Source organism: Tasmannia lanceolata, unplaced genomic scaffold (assembly GCF_043159265.1).
Source record: "Tasmannia lanceolata isolate RefF3 unplaced genomic scaffold, GAP_Taslan_0.1 ptg000012l, whole genome shotgun sequence".
NCBI lineage: Eukaryota > Viridiplantae > Streptophyta > Magnoliopsida > Canellales > Winteraceae > Tasmannia > Tasmannia lanceolata.
The window spans coordinates 31830119-31850194 of NW_027518689.1; positions in this window are offsets into that span (position 1 = coordinate 31830119).

Consider the following 20076-nt stretch of genomic DNA (forward strand, 5'->3'; position numbering starts at 1 on the left):
TTTTTTTCACTGTTGTAGCTGATTTGGAAATCGAAGGATCTAATCCGGTTCCAATTCTGAACTGCAAATGTGAGAAATCCAGATCTAAATCTTGTGGGCATCCAAACGTGGCCTAAAGGTAAGTTTTTAGTACACATGACAAGTGTTGATTATCAGGTACTGAGCTCGGTCTTACGCTCGGTTATCATTTCGTTTTCCTCTTTGAAAAGAAGAATATTAAGAAGATGGGCTGTTATGCTACTTCCTAAAAGACATTTATACTGCCCCGGTGCGCAGAAAACATCTTTATTAGATGATCCAAGACCTTGATCCAGCAAGTCTTATTTAGGGTTCACCAAGAAAAGCTAAAACCGCTGATTTTGTAGTCTCTTATGTTATGCATGTTCTTTTTGAATTAGAGTTTGAGCCAAGACGATGTGTGTCTGCAGCTGATGTTGTACAAGATCAATGGTGTCAATTTCAAATACATAGACCCCAAAATTGCCTGTCACCCCTTACCCAGGCCATGACCTTCTACCTTAGCCATCCTCAAAAGAAAACGGCAAAAAAAGACCGGTCTAATAGATATAGACATATAGTGAAATTATTTAGTATTCATGGAGGCCCATGATATTTGATCCATTTATCCAACCAACTACAGCCTCTGAAAAAGTCTGATGTTGAAGCATACGAACACCTCATAAAGGGAAATGATTTCAACACAACCATGTTTTGAAACAAGACGCTCATGTTCCCAAGAAGCACTTACGTGAAAATTAACTGCTAAAAGTCAAGATGGCCCTTTTGCGGCTCTTTATGCAAGGGCTCCCTTCTATCTATCATTGCTCATTAAAACATAGTTGTGCTGAAATCGTTTCCCCTTATAAAATATCTTATAAAATGATAGCACTACTTTGTTTTACACTTTTTTTGTTTGGATATTGATAGCATCTTAAGTACTGTAACAGCTGTGAAAAGCTAATTAAAGAAGTGTGAAACAAAGTAACTTAGTGCCATTATCAACATATGATAGTGCGGATTATTTTGTTCCTGCATAGGGATTTGCTAGGCAATTTCGCTGAAAGCCATTTCATGATGCCAAATTCCTCCTGTATAATCAAATGATGCTACGTCTTTGAGCTGTTCATGTTTAGGATACCTCTACGAAAAGATAAATTATTGATTTTTTAGTCTTTTTGTCTTGCACGTAGGATGTTCGCTCGTCCTGGGACCCAAGAACTGATCGTTAACAATTATATTAGGGAAGTGATATATCCACCCCTTTTGATCACTAGGAACATCCCCTGCCAGTGTTTGTGGCAATCAGGGGCATTGAATTCTTCTGACATAAGTACAACAGCCTCTTTTTAGTCATTAATACAGTGACAGGGGTTCCTGGTGATGAAAAGGTGGTAAATATATCATTTCCCTTATATTATTCTCTTCTAATAGTATGCAAAGAAAAGAAAAAATCAACCCACATTACTGAATGATTAGAGTCCACTGAGACCTGAAATTTCGGACCAAAACTTCGGATTTCAGTTGGAAATTTAAAACCATGTTCACAACTCACAAATAAACTAGAGGCTGCTGTCCCAACTAAAAAAAAGAGGGGAATATATCACTTACAACTTCAAAACTACCTTATGATGTTCATATATTTTCATTGCAAGGGTATCCTATTTTTTTTTTACAGAGCAAACAGCCACCCTAATTTATCTAGGAGCTCCTTGCTGCATGTGCACGTCGACAAGATGTGTCAATGCTTTATGCGATTGGGGTGTGAATGGATATTTGAAAATTCCATTACCGTCCGCATCCGAATCCATTTAAAGCGAATATTATCCGGATCCGTTTCAAGCGGATATTATCCGGATCCGTTTATGAGATATCCGGCTCGTAGCGGATGCGAATCTGGTAAATGGTATATCCGATCCGTTTAACATCCGAATCCGAGAAGTAAATTCTTTTTATTTATTATTAATAATATCATTAATATTTATTTTTAGTAATGACACTCTATCTTTTGTTTCTAAAAGAAAAGTAAATTTTCTTTTTAGAAAAAAACAAAAACAAAAAGTGTTTTGGGTAGGAAAGGAAGTAATCTCTCATTTTAAGGGCATTCTTGGAGTTTGACATGGCTTCTTTATGAAGCAACAAATGTGGGCTGTAGGATGAAAAAGACAAATGGATGATGGTGATTGAAAGAAGATGGCATAGTTTCTAGAGAATTATAGAGCAAAAAGGCCATAGTCATTGATGGTAATGGACAGCTCAGATCAATTTTCCAACTTAGGGTTATATAACAACCCAAAATGCAATTAAAAAATGGGACTTCTAAGGTTTGCAAGGAGAAGCAAAAGAAAGGAGGAGGCTGAGACACCATCTTTGGCAGTCCTTGGTGCCTCCAATCCCACCAAAATCCACTGCCGCCCCTCTTCACCTTCTCACAGCCACCGCCAGTCACCTCCATCTCTAACCCAATCATCATCTCCATCCCCATTTCTCTTCATCTTCCACAATCAGCACTCCCACTTCCACTGTTCAAAATAGCCCAAACCCATTCCATCATATACATAAAAAAGAAAACACCCAAAGACCACTACCACTACCATCATCCATCTCCACCACCTCTCTCTCTCTCTCTCTCTCTCTCTCTGCCTTTGTTTTAAAACGAAGAAGGGAATCTCATACATTTTAGGGTTTGAGAGTTAATTTTGTGAAGAGAAGGTAGAGGTATGGTTTTAGGGTTTGGAAAATTTATTCAAGGAGTAAGAATGAGAAGAAAGATAAAGTGCTGCAATAAAATGTTCGAATTTACCGGATAAACGGATACGGATAATATCCGAATTCGAAAAATATCCGACGAATACGAATTCGGTAATAGATATTAAATATCCGTCAAATTCGAATCTGAATCCGAATTTGGATAGTGTATACTGTAATCAAATTTGGATATAGCTATATCCGATTCGAATTCGATCCGTTTACACCCCTATATGTGACCAAAGATAAGGGGAAATGATACCAGCACTACCATGTTTTGATATTTCCACTTAAGCGTCTCGTCTTTTAGTATTTAAAGAGCTGTCAAAAGGTTATTGAAGTTTTGAAAAAGCTCTCAAAAGCCAATTAATAAAGAAAAGACAAGCGGAACCATGCAACTATTAAAACATATGGTTGTTCTGATATCATTTCCTAAGATAAGATGGGCTCCAAGTAGGATATTATTTACGATATCGTATGTTTTTTTAAGGGAAAATCTAAGATTCATTTAAGACCCGATCTACTCGAGATAGTTTCTTGGGTTTGGGTTGGGTAACTGAATTTTATTTTATAGAACTTCCTGATGAGACATAAATACGGCACTGCTTCCAAATCTCGCCACGTGTCGTCCATGCACCAATAAAGCCTAAACATCATGAGGAAAGATGGTGATAAACGACAAGACCATGCGGATTGCGACACGTATCACCTTCTCGCCGTCCAAACTTCATCATCACAAATTTTGGAAGGGATTATCCAGAAAAACCACGCGCGCCGTCAAGAAAGGGGAACGGCCCAATCCTGCCAAGGAAGGTTTTCTCTCCATAATGATGAAAAGGTCCGCACGCCCCCCTTTAAAAGAGGGAGAAGGGAAGAAGAGAGAGGACTCTTTTTGGATCTCCCACAAGACAACCAAAAACAGAAAGAGGCAAGGCAACAGCAGAGGAGGCCGGGAACTTAATCTCACTCTCCCTGTTAGTCCCCTCTGACCCATCCACCCCCACACCAAGAAAAGAATCTGCGCCTTAGTCTTGGTAAACCTGATCGAACCCTCTCCTCTTCTCGCTGTTCTTTATATTGATTGGTCGAAGAATCTGACTTGGGTGTCGAAGTGGTCGTCCGGGACCCACCCCGGACCCACCCCTGACCCCCTATATTTGTCATTGCAGACCTCGCGGATGCTCTCTACCAACCGCGCGATCGCAGACCCGGATTCCGACGCCATCATATTGGCGCCATCTGTGGGACCCGTCGAGTATTGAACGCCTTACGGCAATGAGAAACCACACCCAACAACAAGAAATAGGGGTAATGACCAGGAGCCAGGCCCAACACGCGCAAACCCACACCTCAAGTTCCCGGGAGCCAAACTCGCCGCTCTCGGGCCGACACCAGCCCTCCTCCAGCACACCGCAGATGGTCCCCACCATGGAAATGTTTAACGAACTCTGCCAAGAGCTACTCCAACGTTTGCCTCCGCCTGAACCTCCAGCCCCAGGGAGGCCCCCAACAACACCTGACCGGACGGAAGCCTATGACGAAGGTGACGAAGAACGGCCGGGGGGGTGTCATCCCCGGCGAAGGCGAGCACCGGCCCGCCGGACGCCCTCTCCATCGGCAAATAGCCCTTTGCCTCCCACAGCCAGGGGACACCAGCGAAACGATGGAAAGCAAGCTACGTTCAGCCGTGCTCCCCCTGTCCGGGAGGCTCGCTTCCAGGAACCACCCCCAGCCCGGACAGAGGAGGTGGCAACCTCAGCGCAGCCCCCCGGGCTGGACCCGCTAGCCGACCTGCAAAGGGAAATCCGAGAGATAAAACTGGAAATGAAAAAACCTTACGCCCACAACATCCTCGACGAATGGGAGAGGAAAACGGCATCCCCGTTCACCTCGGAGGTCTTAAAGACCCCAGTGGAAGCAGGAATAGACCTCTCCCGTTTCGGTCTATACGATGGGAGCACAGACCCTCTTGAGCTCCTCCAAATTTTCAAAAGGGTAATGACGCTCCGGGGCGCGTCGGACGGATTCATGTGCAGAGCCTTCGCCTCTTTGTTAAGAAAAACCGCTAACGACTGGTACATGAGACTGGAGCCCGACTCCATCGCATCCTTCCACGAATTCAGAAGGAAGTTCAGCGCAAGGTTCGCCAACAACCGCCTCCGACACGATCCGGCGGATGCCCTCTTAGTCCTCCGACAAGGAAATTCTGAGCTCCTCCAGAATGCTCTCGATCTCGTGCTCGAAAAAAGAGAGCAAGCCCTCCTCCGAGCCACCTCCTACCAACAAAGGGTGGCACGATACTACAACGCCCGAGTGAAAAAACGCATGGTAAAGCCCGGAGACCTAGTACTGTGGCGGGCGGAGGTATCTGACCAGCAAAACACCGGGAAACTCGCACCAAAATGAGAAGGACCCTACAGGGTCGTTCAAGCGCTCCGCCCCAGGGCCTACCAGCTAGAGCACCTCGACGGGGCCCCAGTTCCTCGAAGTTGGAGCATGGATAACCTCCGAGAGTTTTACCAGTAAAAAGGAAGGGTAAGGTCCGTGTTTTCTTTTAAGTTATGACGGATGTTTTGTTTGTTTTCTTTTTGTTATTTCCATAAGCAAAGCCATGTTTTCCCCTTTACAAATTAATGGAATAGCGTTCCTACAAAGGCCATATGCATCTCTACTTTCCGGCCTATGATGAATAAAGGGCCGGGAAAAGACAGGGACTGGGACAGAGGTAGCATCTAGGCTGATCCCCCCGAAAATACCCTAAAACGCTCCCCATGAAAAAAAGACCTCCCCTTTTTTTTTAAAAGGGCAGGCGGAACCCATTAACTCCGAGCTGATCACTCGAGCGGAAGATGGTCCTTCCACGAACAAGACGCCCTACAGGGGCGCACTGGAAGTATTCTCGCCAACCGAATTAGAATTTAATAACCAGCGGCGAAGAAAAATACTGAAAAGCTCAAATGACCCAATCGCATTGTATATAAAAAAAAGAAGAGAGTTCAAATAAGCTATTACAGACCCAGCACATCGATAGAACCATAAAAAGAAGCAAAAAATTCCAAGGCATCCGAGCCTCACCGAGCCCCCGCAGAGGTCTCAGTAAATGTAGGAGCTTCCAGGGCAACTGCCGGATCCTCGGCCGGTCTCGTGGCATCCACTGGTTCCGGCAAAAGATCCTCCGAAACAGCTTCCTTTGCCTCGTGCACCAACTTCTCAAGAGGAAAGGAAGAATCAACCTCGTGAACGCGCCGCCGGCACTCCACGAAAGCATCTATCTCAATATCCACGCTGAACGAGGGTGCGGCCTTGAAAAACTCCTCAGAATCTCGCCATTCCTCCCGCACCTTCACCACCTCCTCAGCATACGTTTGCCGAGTCACCACTAAGTTATTTTCCGCACGGTTCCTCCCATCCTCAGCCAGCTGGAGTTCCCCCCAGAGTTCAGAAACGGTGTCGTCAAGCGCCGCCTTTTCGGCCAGGGCCTTCTCCAGGTCCTCGCTCAGCTTGCGGACTCGCTCCTCGAAAGCACCGATCTCGGACTCGTCCTCAATCATGTACTGCAGCATCTTCCTGGCATAACTTTGAGCCTACAAAAGCCCCCGCCACATGCAAACCATTAGAGAATTGCCACGTGCAGTCTCACAGGCAACAGAAAAGGGAAAATACAAGCAGAAAAGCCAGCCACTCGGTACTTACGCAGGACATAGATTGAAGGTATCGGGCCCCCAGGGCCCTGCGGGGGAAGCTTTCTAACTCAGCCTCATCGACAGGAAGGGCGGTCATCAGCCCAAGCTCCACCCCGACCCGGGGATTCCCAAGGACACTATCCTCAACGCCGATCTTCTAGTCAGGCTTAAACAGTTCTCCGTGTGCCCGGTAGCACTGCGGGGAAAACTCCATTTGCTCCAGAAGTAGCTTGGTGTAGACACCCCATTTTGACAAGGCCCTAAAATCCCCAAAATCGAATAAAATCCCGATCCCGAAATTCCTGAAGAAATGGTACCCACCCACTGCAGTGCGAAATTCCTAAGAGGCTGCTAATATCCCTAGGAGTGCATTTATCAAAGCGTACGTGTGTTAAATCGCTTTCCCATGTTAAGCAGGGGGGAGTGAATTAGCCAGCTTGGGGTTGCTTGGAGAAGAGAGAGGGAACAATATACCTTTAAGAGAAGAAAAGCCAAATAGGGTATAGTGGCAAGAGGGTAAAATTGCCTTCTCCTTGGGGTATTTAGTAAAATGGGCATTACTTTCTTTGCAAGCAACATGCATGGGCCATTGGATTAAAGAGATGAGGTGTAGGGTTTAGATTAGTTAGAACACTTTAGGGTTTTAGGGTTTCTAAAATGGAATTTTTGTGGAGGAAGTAGATCAAGGGTGGAGAGCAACCAAGAAAAAAAGGATGCCACATAGATGGCTAGGATTAGACTTAGGGTTTTAACCCTAAGTATAAAACAAAGGGGAGTTCTTGCATGAGAGGGAGGGAACTCATCCATTTTCAAAGGAAAAACAAAAAAAAAAAAGAGAGAGAGGAGGAGCTGCTGCCACCACCACCTTCCTCCCCCTCCGGCCGAAATCAGGCAAAGCCCAAGCCAACCACCACTACCCAAACCGACCATCAGCCAGCAAACCACCATCAGCCAGCAAAACCCATTTCAAAAAGAAAAAAAAAAAAAAAACCAAATACCTTCTTCTCCGGCAAGCTTGCCGGAATCCGGCAAGCCGCTTCCCACCCCCACTTTCTCCACTCTTCATTTTCTCCACCTCTTCTTCCCCCATTTTCTCCACCACCTCCCTCGTCTTCACCCTCTCCACCACCACGGCCAGCCGGAATCCGGCGAGGCCAAACCCATCTCCGGCCGGCAGACCCACCGAAATCCAAGCGACCATCCCCCTCATTCCATCCCCTCCATTTCCACCTTCAAACTCCTCTCCCCTCCCATCTCTACCCAAAACCCAGCTCCAAACCCACCCCGGCCGAACCCCCTCTGCAACTCCTCCACCCCCAAAAACAAAACAAAAAAACAGAGGTCAAGGCAGCAGAGAGAGAGAGAGAGAGAGAGAGAGAGAGAGAGAGAGAGAGAGAGAGGAGGGAGTGCTCCGGCAACCTACCTTGCCGGAATCCGGCAACGTCACTCCGGCCGCTCCACCGAGCCATCATCCCCAACCTCTTCCCACCTCCTCCAGCCACCCAAACCCTTCGAAAATCCTCCACCATGCCCAACCTCCATTAAACCACCACCCCCACCAAGCTTCTCCACCGCCACCCCCTCTTTTACCCAAAACCCAAAAAAAAAAAAAACCGAAAAACAGAGGAGAGAAAAAAAAAAGAAGAAGAAGAAAAAGACCCACTCCGGCCGTGCCTCCCCCCTTTGTCTCCATCAGCCACCACCGCAACCCTCCCCGTTTCTTCTCTTCCACCACCCTCGGCACCACCACCACCATTTTTATTTTCTTTATTTTTAAAAAACCCCAAACCCAAAAATCCGACCCACCGGCCCTCCTCTCCTCCCTCATCCCCATCGGCCACCGTCACCACCGGCCACCCTCTGCCCTTCTCCCCAACCCATTTCAAAAACCCAAATTTCTTCTACCTCCCCCACAGCCGCCGCACCTCCCTCTCTGTTGTTGGCGATATTTATCGCAAAATAAAAAAAAAAAGGAGAGAGAGAGAGAGAAAGAGAGAGAGAGAAAGAGAGAGAAAGAGAGAGAGAGAAAGAGAGAGAAAGAGAGAGAAAGAAAGAGAGAGAGAGAGGGAGCTCTCCAAACCCTTTTTTTTCCAAGTCTTCTCCGCACCTCCCTCTCGGATTTTGCGATATCTGTCGCGAAAGGAAAAGAAAAAGAGAGAGGAGGGGGAGCTCGACCCCCAACTTCGTCTCCTCCAGCCGGCCTCTGCCCGTCCGCCAATCGCACCCATTTCCACCGATCATCCCGTTTTGGCATCCCGCCATCAGACCTGGGTTCATAGCGATCTTCAGGTATGTCATTCCTCCTCCTCTAACAGCTCGGGTAACATTTCCATTTATTGCTAATATTGATCGCACTAGATGTTTATCCTTGCTTCGTTTCTTTCGATTGAATGGTGTCTATTGCATCTATTTTGGCCCTGAACATCGGGTAATGATTGTGATCGTCGGTCCTCTTTAGTTGTGGCTTTGATATATGTATTTGAATGCCCTGAAATTGCAGATGGAATGGGCTATGATTGGGGTTTGCAAATAAACTTCAGTTGTATTATACTTTGATTACAAACTAATTTGGGACTGCTCGGTCCTCGCAAGTTGGTCTGGGTTTTTTAATGCACTCTGCAATTCTAACTTGTTTTTTTGGATACCTCTGTGCTTACAAATCGAATTTAGTTGTATTACTTTTTGATTATCCTTGCCACCTGTTAATGATATCAGGCTTGTGATTCCCAATAGATTCGGCCATCCAGTTGGCCTATGGGGTATTCTTCCCTTCAGATGCTCTTGGCCAATATTGACATATTCACTCAGGGCATCGGTAATTCTTGGTCATTTTGTCTGACTAGCCGGTTGTGTGGTGAGGCCCTAAGACCATTTTTCTTCTCCCTGCTAATTGGGCTTTCTTTGTGTACTTCTAATTGAATCGTAGGAATCTCGGAGCCTGCCCTTCCCTTTTCACTCATTCTTTTGGGGTTTGTGTTGATGCTTGGGTTTCGTCTTTTAGAGTTTCCTTTCGTTTTTAGAGTCTTCGCAGGTTAAGGGATTCCTTTCTCTATAGAGTCAGTCGTAGAGAGTTTAGGGGTCTGTCCTACCGTCCTAGGGTTTGGGAGCCTGTCCTACCCTTGTAGAGTTTAGGATTCTGTCCTATCCCTTCATAAAGTTTGGGATTCCGCCTTTCCATCTTCCAGAGTCCGTTTTCAGCGTAGGAGTCAGTCCTTCAGTCTTTGAGGAGTCTGTCCTATCATCATAGGGGTTAGGATTCTGTCCATCCTCTCATCAAGTGGCGTAAATTTTATCCGCTCTTACAAGGTATAGGATGCTGTCCAACCCTTGCAGAGTCGTGATTCTGTTCATTCCCCCCGCAAAGCATAGGATGCTGTCCAACCTTTGCGGGATATCAGGAGTCTGTCCTCCCCTTGTGATGATAGGATTCTGTCATCTTGTGTCGAAAAAAATCAAAAACATCTGAAAAATAAAAAATCTCAAAAATCTCGAGTCATTAGAGTGTAGTTAGGAAAATCTGATCCGAACTACGGATGGCTTGATCCCTAGCTGAGGGGTACGTAGGCAGCTCAGGCGTGCTGCTGGCATCCTGAGTCCAGTCACCCTTTCACCATTTTTTTAAATCACCTTTTTTGTAAACATTTCTCACAACTTTCACAATTTTCACAACTTCAAAACCTTCCAAAACTACAAAAATTCTTCAAGATAACCTTGCAAACAATTTTCAAAAGATCTTCCCATAGAGTTAGGAGTCTGTCCTAGGCGTTTAGGGTGTCTTAGAGTTAGGAGTCTATCCTGATCTTGTGGATTTGTCATGTCTGGTCGTGTGAGTGTCCCTAGAGTTAGGAGGCCTCAGGTCGTGGTCGGTTAGACACTTAGTCGAGCCGATGGCTAGACTAGAACGCGCTTAGAGAGCCCATGGTTTTCCTTAGGACGCACAACCTAGTCACACATAGGGTGTAGGGTCCACTTGCATTAGTTAGGGCATATAGGGAGTCCTAAAAATTACCATTCACTCGAACTTAAGTAATGGAGCAAGAAGCTTTAAAAACTAGTCAGGTCTAGTTGATCGAGTCTAGGATAGCAGTCCTAGAAGGTTAGGCATTGTAGTTTAGCATAGGTCGCCGAACTACGTTGGCTCTGATTCTTCCCGAGGCCGGGATACGTAGTGCAGCTAAGATGGATGGCCATCTTGGTTCAAGTCAATTATCGCATTAGAGTTTAGAGTTTGTCGTGTGGAGTCGTGTTGTGTTGTGTGTTTTGCTGTGTTTTCTTACTTTCATGTACAGATCCTATACTCTTAGCTGTAGCATGCATGTGTTTGTCCACCAGAACTTAGACACCAATCAGGCATGACACTCATAACCTAGCTATTCTTAGGTGGCATGCCATTCATCTTTTTTTTTTGTGTGCTTCTTATTCATCTCCGAGACATGCATGATTAGCTAGACGTTATCTCGGGGATATTCGTTCCCATTTCACATGATTTTTACCCAAAACTCTTCAAAGTTAATAATAAATGGCATAAGAGACCAGGTGCTCGCACTTGGGCGAATCGGGGGCGCCTAATCCCTTCCCCATTCGTCATCAGGCACGGACCCTTTGTATCTCTGGTTATCTGTTGCGACAGAGCACAGCATGGGATCCAGGGCCCACTTCCTTGGATGGCGACTCTTTCTTTGTTTAAGGTGCGTCTCGAATCCGGGCTGGTCCCCGAATCGAGAGGTATCTCACTTCACATCGCCGCTCATGCTGTGAGGGGCACTCTTTCGAGAGTTCCTTGGTGGAGCTCTCCTTCACGTGGATGATCTAGAGACTTGCGTGGGGGCACGTCCCCCGGCCTCTCTCGGATCGGGTTCCACACTTGGTCATAACCGACCCTTCCAGCCGACTCGACATGTCCTCCGCGAAGGCAGCAGGAGGACGGGCCCCACGGCCGGCTGTCCCGTGTTTAGCACAAGAAGGGGCAACCCTCTTGGCATGAGGCTCCAACTCCCGGGGAGGAGACCTAGCCGTACCCCTCTCTCCGACCGATCGACCGGAAGAGCTAGACGGCGCGGATGGGGGAAGCCTAGTTTGCGACCGGTCCAACCTGGCCGCGGCCATAAAACCGGAGGGAATCTTCTTACGGCTAATCGGACCCTTCGCCGCCGCCGCCGCCACAACCCCCTTTCCCCTACCAGCATCACCAGAAGAAGACATACCTGCTGCAAAAACAGAAGAGCTACAACAACTCAGAGCAAAGAAAACGACAGCTAAAAAAAGGGGGGGGACAAACCCAGGGAAAAGGGCTCACCACGATGACTGGCGAAACTCTCCCCCACTTCCTCGCCCGTACAGCGGGCCCTCCTCTCCATAGTACCCAGCAGACCGAGCCTCCTCAGACCCCTCTCCCATCTAAACTCAGAAACGTCAATAGCCTCCCCAGATGCGAGCTTCTCCAAGTCGAACTTACTACAGTAGGACTCGTCGGGGAGGGATTTCCTTTGCCACTCAACAGAGCTCCTCCAAGAGCGGGGGAAGCCCCAGCCAGCATCTGACGGGGGAATAACAAACACGTACTCCTCTTTCCACTTCTAAATGGAAGAAGGCAAGTTCACCGCAATCTTCACCTGAGGGCACTGGGTCAGGTACAACCAGCTGTCCTCCCCCTTCACCAATGGGCTAAGGGCAACGCAACTCCGGAGCAGAGGAAGGGTAGGCTGAATCTTATGAAGACCCGCCTTGGCCACAAAGGCCAAGAGGGTACGCCAACTATTGGGCGCCAGTTGGGAGGGGGCCACCCGGTAAAACTCAAGGGCCTCTACTATGATACCCAAGAGCGGAAACCTAATCCCCGCCCGAAAAGCCTCCACGTAGAAAGCTACCTCTTCCTCCTTAGCGCCCTCACACACCCCATCCCTAAAAGAAGGAACCCTAATCCCGTAATCCTCTAGAATGTGAAATTCCCTCCTAATCCTCTCCGCCGCCCCTTCTTCCAAAGAACTCTTACAGCACGCCACCCGACCGGGGAGGATAACGGCACCAGACCGAATGTCCCTAATCTCCGTCTCACGAGCAGAAGAAACTTGAGTGGGAGATCCAAAGGGAGCGGCCCCCAACGACGATCCAGAAGCCCCGGAGCTATCTTCTAACTCCCGAGGCAGCTGTTCATCTCGAGAGCCGCCACCCCCGCCCTTTACCAACTGCCTCTTTTTCCTTGGCGGAGCCCTCTCCACTACTTCTACTGACTCGGTAGACGGACTCTGAGAACCGGTCGCGACAGGCATCGTAAAATAACCAAATGTCAGACGAAATAAAAAGCACAGAACTCATCGAGGCAGACAAACGAGGAAGGGCAAAAACCAGAGAGAAGTTGGTGAAAAGCAGTACCTACAGAAATCGCCGCAGAAGGAAGCCCACTTCACCAGAGGAAGACAAAGAAATAAGACAAGAATGAAATCCCCAAAAAGGCTTTAAAAAGAGCTAGGGTTTCGACACACGTTGATTAATCTCCCTCCCTGTCTAATCGGATGGGACGTGCACACGTGGCGCCGACTGAGGAACTCGAGGGAACCGCTAGAAGTCGAAGTGCCATTCCCCCTGACTGAAAAGACGTTTCTACCCTAACTTCCCCAGCAAGCCATCCCAATAACGTCCCTGCCTAATGAAAGGAAATGCTCGGATTTCGAACCACTCGTGTGTACACAGTTTCGAATCCTCGCCACCTAGTGAAAGGAAGGGCTTGGATTTCGAACCAACCGCACGTGCCCAGCTTCGAATCCTCGCCTCCTGGCCAAAGGAAGGGCTCGGACTTCAAATCGCCCGCGCTGGCCCAGTTTCAACCCCTCCCCACCTAATGAAAAGGAAGGGTCCGGAGAGGGGGAAACCAAGCAAAGGGATCCGACCTCAGAGCCACTAGAGGAAAAATACGCACCCGGACCCAGAGTCATGCAACGAGAGCTCGACATACGAACCCAACAGGCGGAGGAAACTAAACGCGCTAGGTAAAGGCTCGGAACCCCGCGCAGGTTCGGGCAAAGCGTCACAATTCCTCGGAACAAGAAAAATACAATTCCACCAGATGGAAAATACCAAGTATGGTGGGAAGAGGCTTGGAACCCATCACAAAGGTCTAGCATACAATTCCACCAAATGAAAAATACCAAGTCCGACTTGAAAAGGCTCTGAACCCATCACAAGGGTCCGGCAGGGCCACTAAAATTCCACCAGATGAAAAATACCAAGTCCGGCGGGAAAATGCTCGGAACCCATCACAAGGGTCCGACATACCATTCCACCAGATAGAAAGTACCAGGTACAGTGGGAAAAGGCTCGGGACCCATCACAAGGGTCCGGCATACAATTCCACCAGATGAAAACTACCGAGCAGAGTGGAAAGGGCTTGGGTCGCATAACAAAGGCCCGGCCTTACTTCTACCCCTCCGCTCAAATAACTCGACTACTGCGCAGATGGAAAGGAAGCATAAGATACAAGTCAGAAGTACAAAAAGAAACTATTCATAACTATTTTCTTTTGGCCCACGGGCCTACAAAAAGGGGGGAGGAGAGTAAAGACAAAGAAGATAGGGCACGCAGGCCCCAAAATCCCCGACAAGGAAGGGGAAGAAAGGAAAAAGAAACAGAAAAACAGGAGAAGCCAGAAACTAATAAGAAGAAGACTCCTCTCCCGAAGGGTACCCTTCCTCTTCCCAAGAGCTCTCCAGCAAGGGGTCCACCTCGTATTCAAGCAGCTGCTTGTTGAGGGAGTGAACCTTTCTCTGTAATGCCTCGTTCTCCCGCTTCAAGTCCTCAAACTTCTTACCCATCTTCGAAACCCGGCCACGCAGTTCCATCCCCTGGTTATAGGCCCGGGAGAAAAAAGACTACTCCCTGGCGACACGGAAGCGAGACGACGTGTCCTTCCTAGGCAAGGAGGAAAGACGAAGGGGGGGAAAGCCTGAGAAAGGGCTCGAGTCCCTCCTAGCCCTTTTCCGGTGGGCCGTAAGGTCCTCCTCCGAGTCGGAGGACAGGTCGGGGTCACTCGACGATTCCTGGGAAAGAGGGGCTTTGCCCCTAACCCACGAAGGGGAACCAGACATGTTACCAAAAAAAGGGAAAAGGTGCGGAGAAACACCTATCTCAGAAAGAAAGCAATGACAGAACGCCGGGATGGTCTTCCTTTTTAAGCTCGAGGGAGAAACCCTTGTGTCTCGAAACAAGGCGACCCATCCGACACGTGTCTCATCCCTATCGGGTAACTGACCGGAAGCCACATAATGACGCTACCATTTCCCGGGGATAACCGCCGAATAAAACGACACTTCTCCTCGTACTCTGGAGCCCCATAAATGCCCTCGTCAAGATAGGGGAGCGGCCGAATCCTGCCAAGGAAGGATTTCTCTCCATAATGATGAAAAGGTCTGCACGCCCCCCTTTAAAAGAGGGAGAAGGGAAGAAGAGAGAGGACTCTTTTTGGATCTCCCACAAGACAACCAAAAAAAGAAAGAGGCAAGGCAACAGAAGAGGAGGCCGGGAACTTAATCCCACTCTCCCTGTTAGTCCCCTCCGACCCATTGTAGACACCCCATTTTGACGAGGCCTGTGGACCCCGATCCGAAGATAGGCGGCGAGGGAACGGGTCCCCACACCATCTGGATCATCCACGTGTGAAGGAGAGCTCTACCAAGGAACTCTTAAAACGGATGCCACCCTCATAGCATAGCACGAGTGACGATATAAAAGAAAGAGATATGTCTTGATCCGGAACCGAGGTTTGAAATCGAGACATACCTGAAATAAACTCAGAGTCGCCATCCATGGATATGCCATGGAACCCTAAAATCAAATCCTCTGTGCAATGGATAACCAGAAATATATATGGGTTCGTGCCTGGTTACGAATGGGGAAGGTCTGAGAGCACCCCCGATTCGTCCGAGTGCAAGCACTTGGTCTCTTATGCCATTTATTATTAACTCCAAAGAAGTTTGGGTAAAAATCATCTGAAATGGGAACAATCCTCAAGAATCGTCTACCTAAGCATGCATTTCCTGAGGATAAAGATAATAAACACATAAAAAATGAAAGATGTGCCACCTAAGCATAGCTAGGTTATGAGTGACATGCCTAATGGGTGTCTAAATTCTGATGTGCAAACACATGCAAGCCACAGCAAAAGGTATAGGATCAGTACGAGAAAGTAAGAAAACACATCAAAACATATAATAACAACATAATAAATCCTAAGACTCTAAATTATTAGCCCGAGTCCTCGGATGGTCTGGTATTCATCCAAAGAAGCCTACGTATCCCCGCCTCCACGAGAATCAAGGCAACGTAGTTCTTCGCACCTATTCTAAGCTAGGATGCCTAAGACACCTAGACCTCTATCCTAGACTCGATCTAAAAGACCGGACCAATTATTAAAGTTTATTGTACGATTATTTAAATTCCAGTGAATTGTGGATTTTAGGACACCCTATATGCCCTAACTAAATGCATGTTAGCCCTAGGCTAATGCAAGTGGTTCTTACAACCTATGTGTAACTAGGCTGTATGCCCTAAGGAAAACAATAGGATTGCTAACGTATCCAAGACCTAGTCATCAATCGGCGATGTGAATCGCCAACTGACCGGACGGAGGCGCTCCTAGCTAGGACAAACTCCTAACTCTAACACAAACACACAACAAGCACATAACAGAAGACAAACTCCTAACTCTAAAACAACACAAACAAGCACACAACAAATAAAAGACAAACTCCTAACTCTAAAACTCTCTATCTAGGACAAACTCCTAACTCTAGAGGAAGATCTTGTTGAAAACAAGGTTTTGAAGAAAAAGGGTTAAAGCATTTATTAACAAAGTTTGGCTGGACTTGAGATAAGAATCTCAAGCTGCACTACGTACCTCGTGGAAGAGGATCAAGCCAACGTAGTTCGAAACGAACTCTCAAAATAACAAACACTTACAACAAATCAACCATTTTTTATGTTTTAAGTTTCTAATTTTTTTTATTTTTTTTTTTGATTTTTAATGATTTCAATGTTTATGAATTTTAAAATTTCTGATGCTTTCACCCTTTTGGCCAAAGACCAGAGGGAATATACAAAACAACACCCTAGGGACAAACCCTAGGGTGTACAGGGGAAACTATGCTCTAATAATACTATTATAAGAGCAAATGAGTCAAAGACTCCCTAATGACAGTAACTGAAGAATAAATGAGTCAAAGACTCTCTAATAAAAGCGACTAAAGGATAAACGAGTCAAAGACTCTCTAATAGGAGCAAAAGAGGGATACAAGAGTCAAAGACTCTTCAAAAAGAGTAAAAGAGGGATATAAGAGTCAAAGACTCTTCAAAAAGAGTAGATGAGGGATATAAGAGTCAAAGACTCTTCAAACAGAGTAACTGAGAGATACAAGAGTCAAAGATTCTTCAAAAAGAGTTGCAAACACGAGTCAAAGACTCTACTGACAACAACACAAGCCAAAGACTCCACTAACACCAACTAAAGGATGGATGAGTCAAAGACTCTCTAATAACACCATCTAAAAGATGAATGAGTCAAAGACTCTCTAATAATACCATCTAAAAGATGAATGAGTCAAAGACTCTCTAATCAAGGGCTGACTCCTATGCTAATAGACTATCAAATAAGGAGAAACTCAAAAGCAAAAGGAATAAGAGACGCCGTGCATATTTGGCAAAGGTAAAAACATCCAGCCGGGCCGGACAGCTACCTAGCCCTCAGGGTGCAACAAATGTGCAACCCAATACCCATAAGGGTAGGGGTATGAAGCCAAGCCGAGTAGGGTGTTCTTTCAAAACCAAACGGCGCACAAAGAGGAGGTTTAGCAAGAGAATGAGACCGGGCGGTCTAAAAGGAAATAAGAGACATTGTGCATATTTGGCAAAGGTAAAAACATCCAGCCGGGCCGGACAGCTACCTAGCCCTCAGGGTGCAACAAATGTGCAACCCAATACCCATAAGGGTAGGGGTATGAAGCCAAGCCGAGTAGGGTGTTCTTCCAAAACCAAACGGCGCACTCTAATAACACCATCTAAAGGATGAATGAATCAAAGACTCCCTAACAGCGCTATCTAAAGGGCGAGTGAGCCAAAGGCTCTCTAATACTACACTTAAAGGAAGAATGAGTCAAAGACTCTCTAATACAGCCACTAAAAAAAAAAAAGATAAACGATTCAGAGACTTTCTCATACTCTAAAAAGGGGGACAAATAAGACATAACATGTCTTTTAGCTCAAAAGAGAGACAAACCATGGATGCTCCCTAAATGAGGCATTATATGCCTCCAATGGGAAAAGGCGGGCTCTAAGCAACGAGGCTTGCTCCTCGATGGGAGCTGCCTAACGAGACGAAGCGCGTCTCCTTATGAAGGACCTTACTAATGAGACCACAATGGTCCTCTAAACGAAGGAAAGGATCTATCTAAAGGTGTCTAAAAGACTTGGAAAGTCCACCAAGAGAGCAGAAAAGAGCTACTAGGCAATCTCAAATTTCCATTCAATTCTTATATAAACAAATCAAGTACTAAGCAAAGAAAGACTTACAACTAAAGAGTACACAACATGTAATAATAGCAATCATAGCATGTAGCCTAATGAAGTAAAAACAATATCAAACACTCAAACACTTCAAAGCCAACCACAAACCCCGATACGGGGACTCCACTGAAATCAGATGATGCCAAAGTAATCATCTGATATCAAATACACATGATAATATTTCTACAAACCGCCTTGAAATCAGACAGTACTCATGTCGATAATATCGAATAAAGTAGTCATCTGATTTCCTCCTTCAATTAAACAATGTATTTAAAATGAAATTAATTAGCCCAGACCAGACGCTGGGTAGCCTACAAACTTAACTAAATTACAATTACAAAGACTATAAACTTGCAGGACAGTAATTATGCATTGATGGATAATAGATATGCATTTTAGCTTAACCCAAAAATCATCATTACAAAAATAATGAAAGTATGGAACAACAGCTATGGCGATAATTGCAGCAAATATGTGCGTTTTAATTCACCCAAGATCACGATTACCAGCTTAGAAACATAAGACAACAGCTATATATTGATGGCAGAAGATATGTGTATTTTTAATCCATCCAAAACCACAATTATAAAGCGTAAAACCAAAGGACTGCAGCTATGCTACAATAGGCAGCAGGTATGTGTATTTTTAATTCATCCAAAATCACAATTATAAAGTGTAAAACCAAAGGACAGCAGCTATGCTACAATGGGCAGCAGGTATGTGTATTTTTAATTCATCCAAAATCACAATTATAAAGTGTAAAACCAAAGGGCAGCAGCTATGCTACAATGGGCAGCAGGTATGTGTATTTTTAATTCATCCAAAATCACAATTATAAAGTGTAAAACCAAAGGACAGCAGCTATGCTACAATGGGCAGCAGGTATGTGTATTTTTAATTCATCCAAAATCACAATTATAAAGTGTAAAACCAAAGGACAGCAGCTATGCTACAATGGGCAGCAACATGGACAGCAACTATGCAAAAAATGAGCTAAACTTGTGTCCAGAACAGGGCAGAACTGCTGTCCTATGCAAACCATATAAAATCTGTGTGACGCATACCTTGAATCATTATGGTATTGTTATCATTTTCAAATGTACAGATGTATTTTTTTTTTATATATGCATTTCAGAGATAGGACACATCATTATTTGAAATCTAAGAATTCTATCTGAATAGCAAGATCTCAAATAATCCAAATTCTAAAGCTAATCATGAAGGAGAGAATATTTTGACATTTATCACTCGAAATCCCATTATGATTGCAACAGTGATTATGCTATAACTGTGAAGTAACAGCCCTGTGCTCTTGACCCATACTAAAATAACAACTATCAAATATATAAGCTTATAGTACAGTAGCCATCTTGGAACCATTACCATTACTAGAATTCCCTGTTTTAGAAACAATAGGCATATTTGAGCAATTTGAATAGCTGTTATGTTCAGATACCTCATTAACAACCTTATTAACTGGCTTGCAATAGAACCCATAAAACTTCTAGCAAAATTACATTCTGGATCACCATGACTAACCCACTATTTAATATACAGAGGACAGCAGAATGCACAGAATTATATCTAAATTGGGGCTAAACTATGGACCGAACTGGCTGACCTGGGTTTGCCAAACAGGGGCTGAGATTAAGCCATAACAAGAATTATCGCCATGTATAAAATTGGGCTAAAACATGAAGCATAACCCTGGGTTAAAATGAGCTAGCAGGGAGCATATTCATGGGACAAATTAAATCTAATAAGTCAAATATGCACAGCATTCAATTGATTCAACTAAAATTCTGGAGTTTAAATGACATAATTGTCCCATAAATTTCAACCAACAATCTCAGCTATGAAGCTTCACATATATAGCCATGAAATCCCATTGATATCCCCATCAATACACAGACATATGTATGCTTATACGTATGGCACACATGAAGGTAATCACACAGGTGAGATAAAATTCTTCATGTATGAATAGAAGTATATTATTTCCAAAATATAACACTATTGATTTCCAGATCCAAGAAATTTCGGTCATTAGATGACAGAATAAACTCAAATTGAACAATAAATATAAATAGTAATA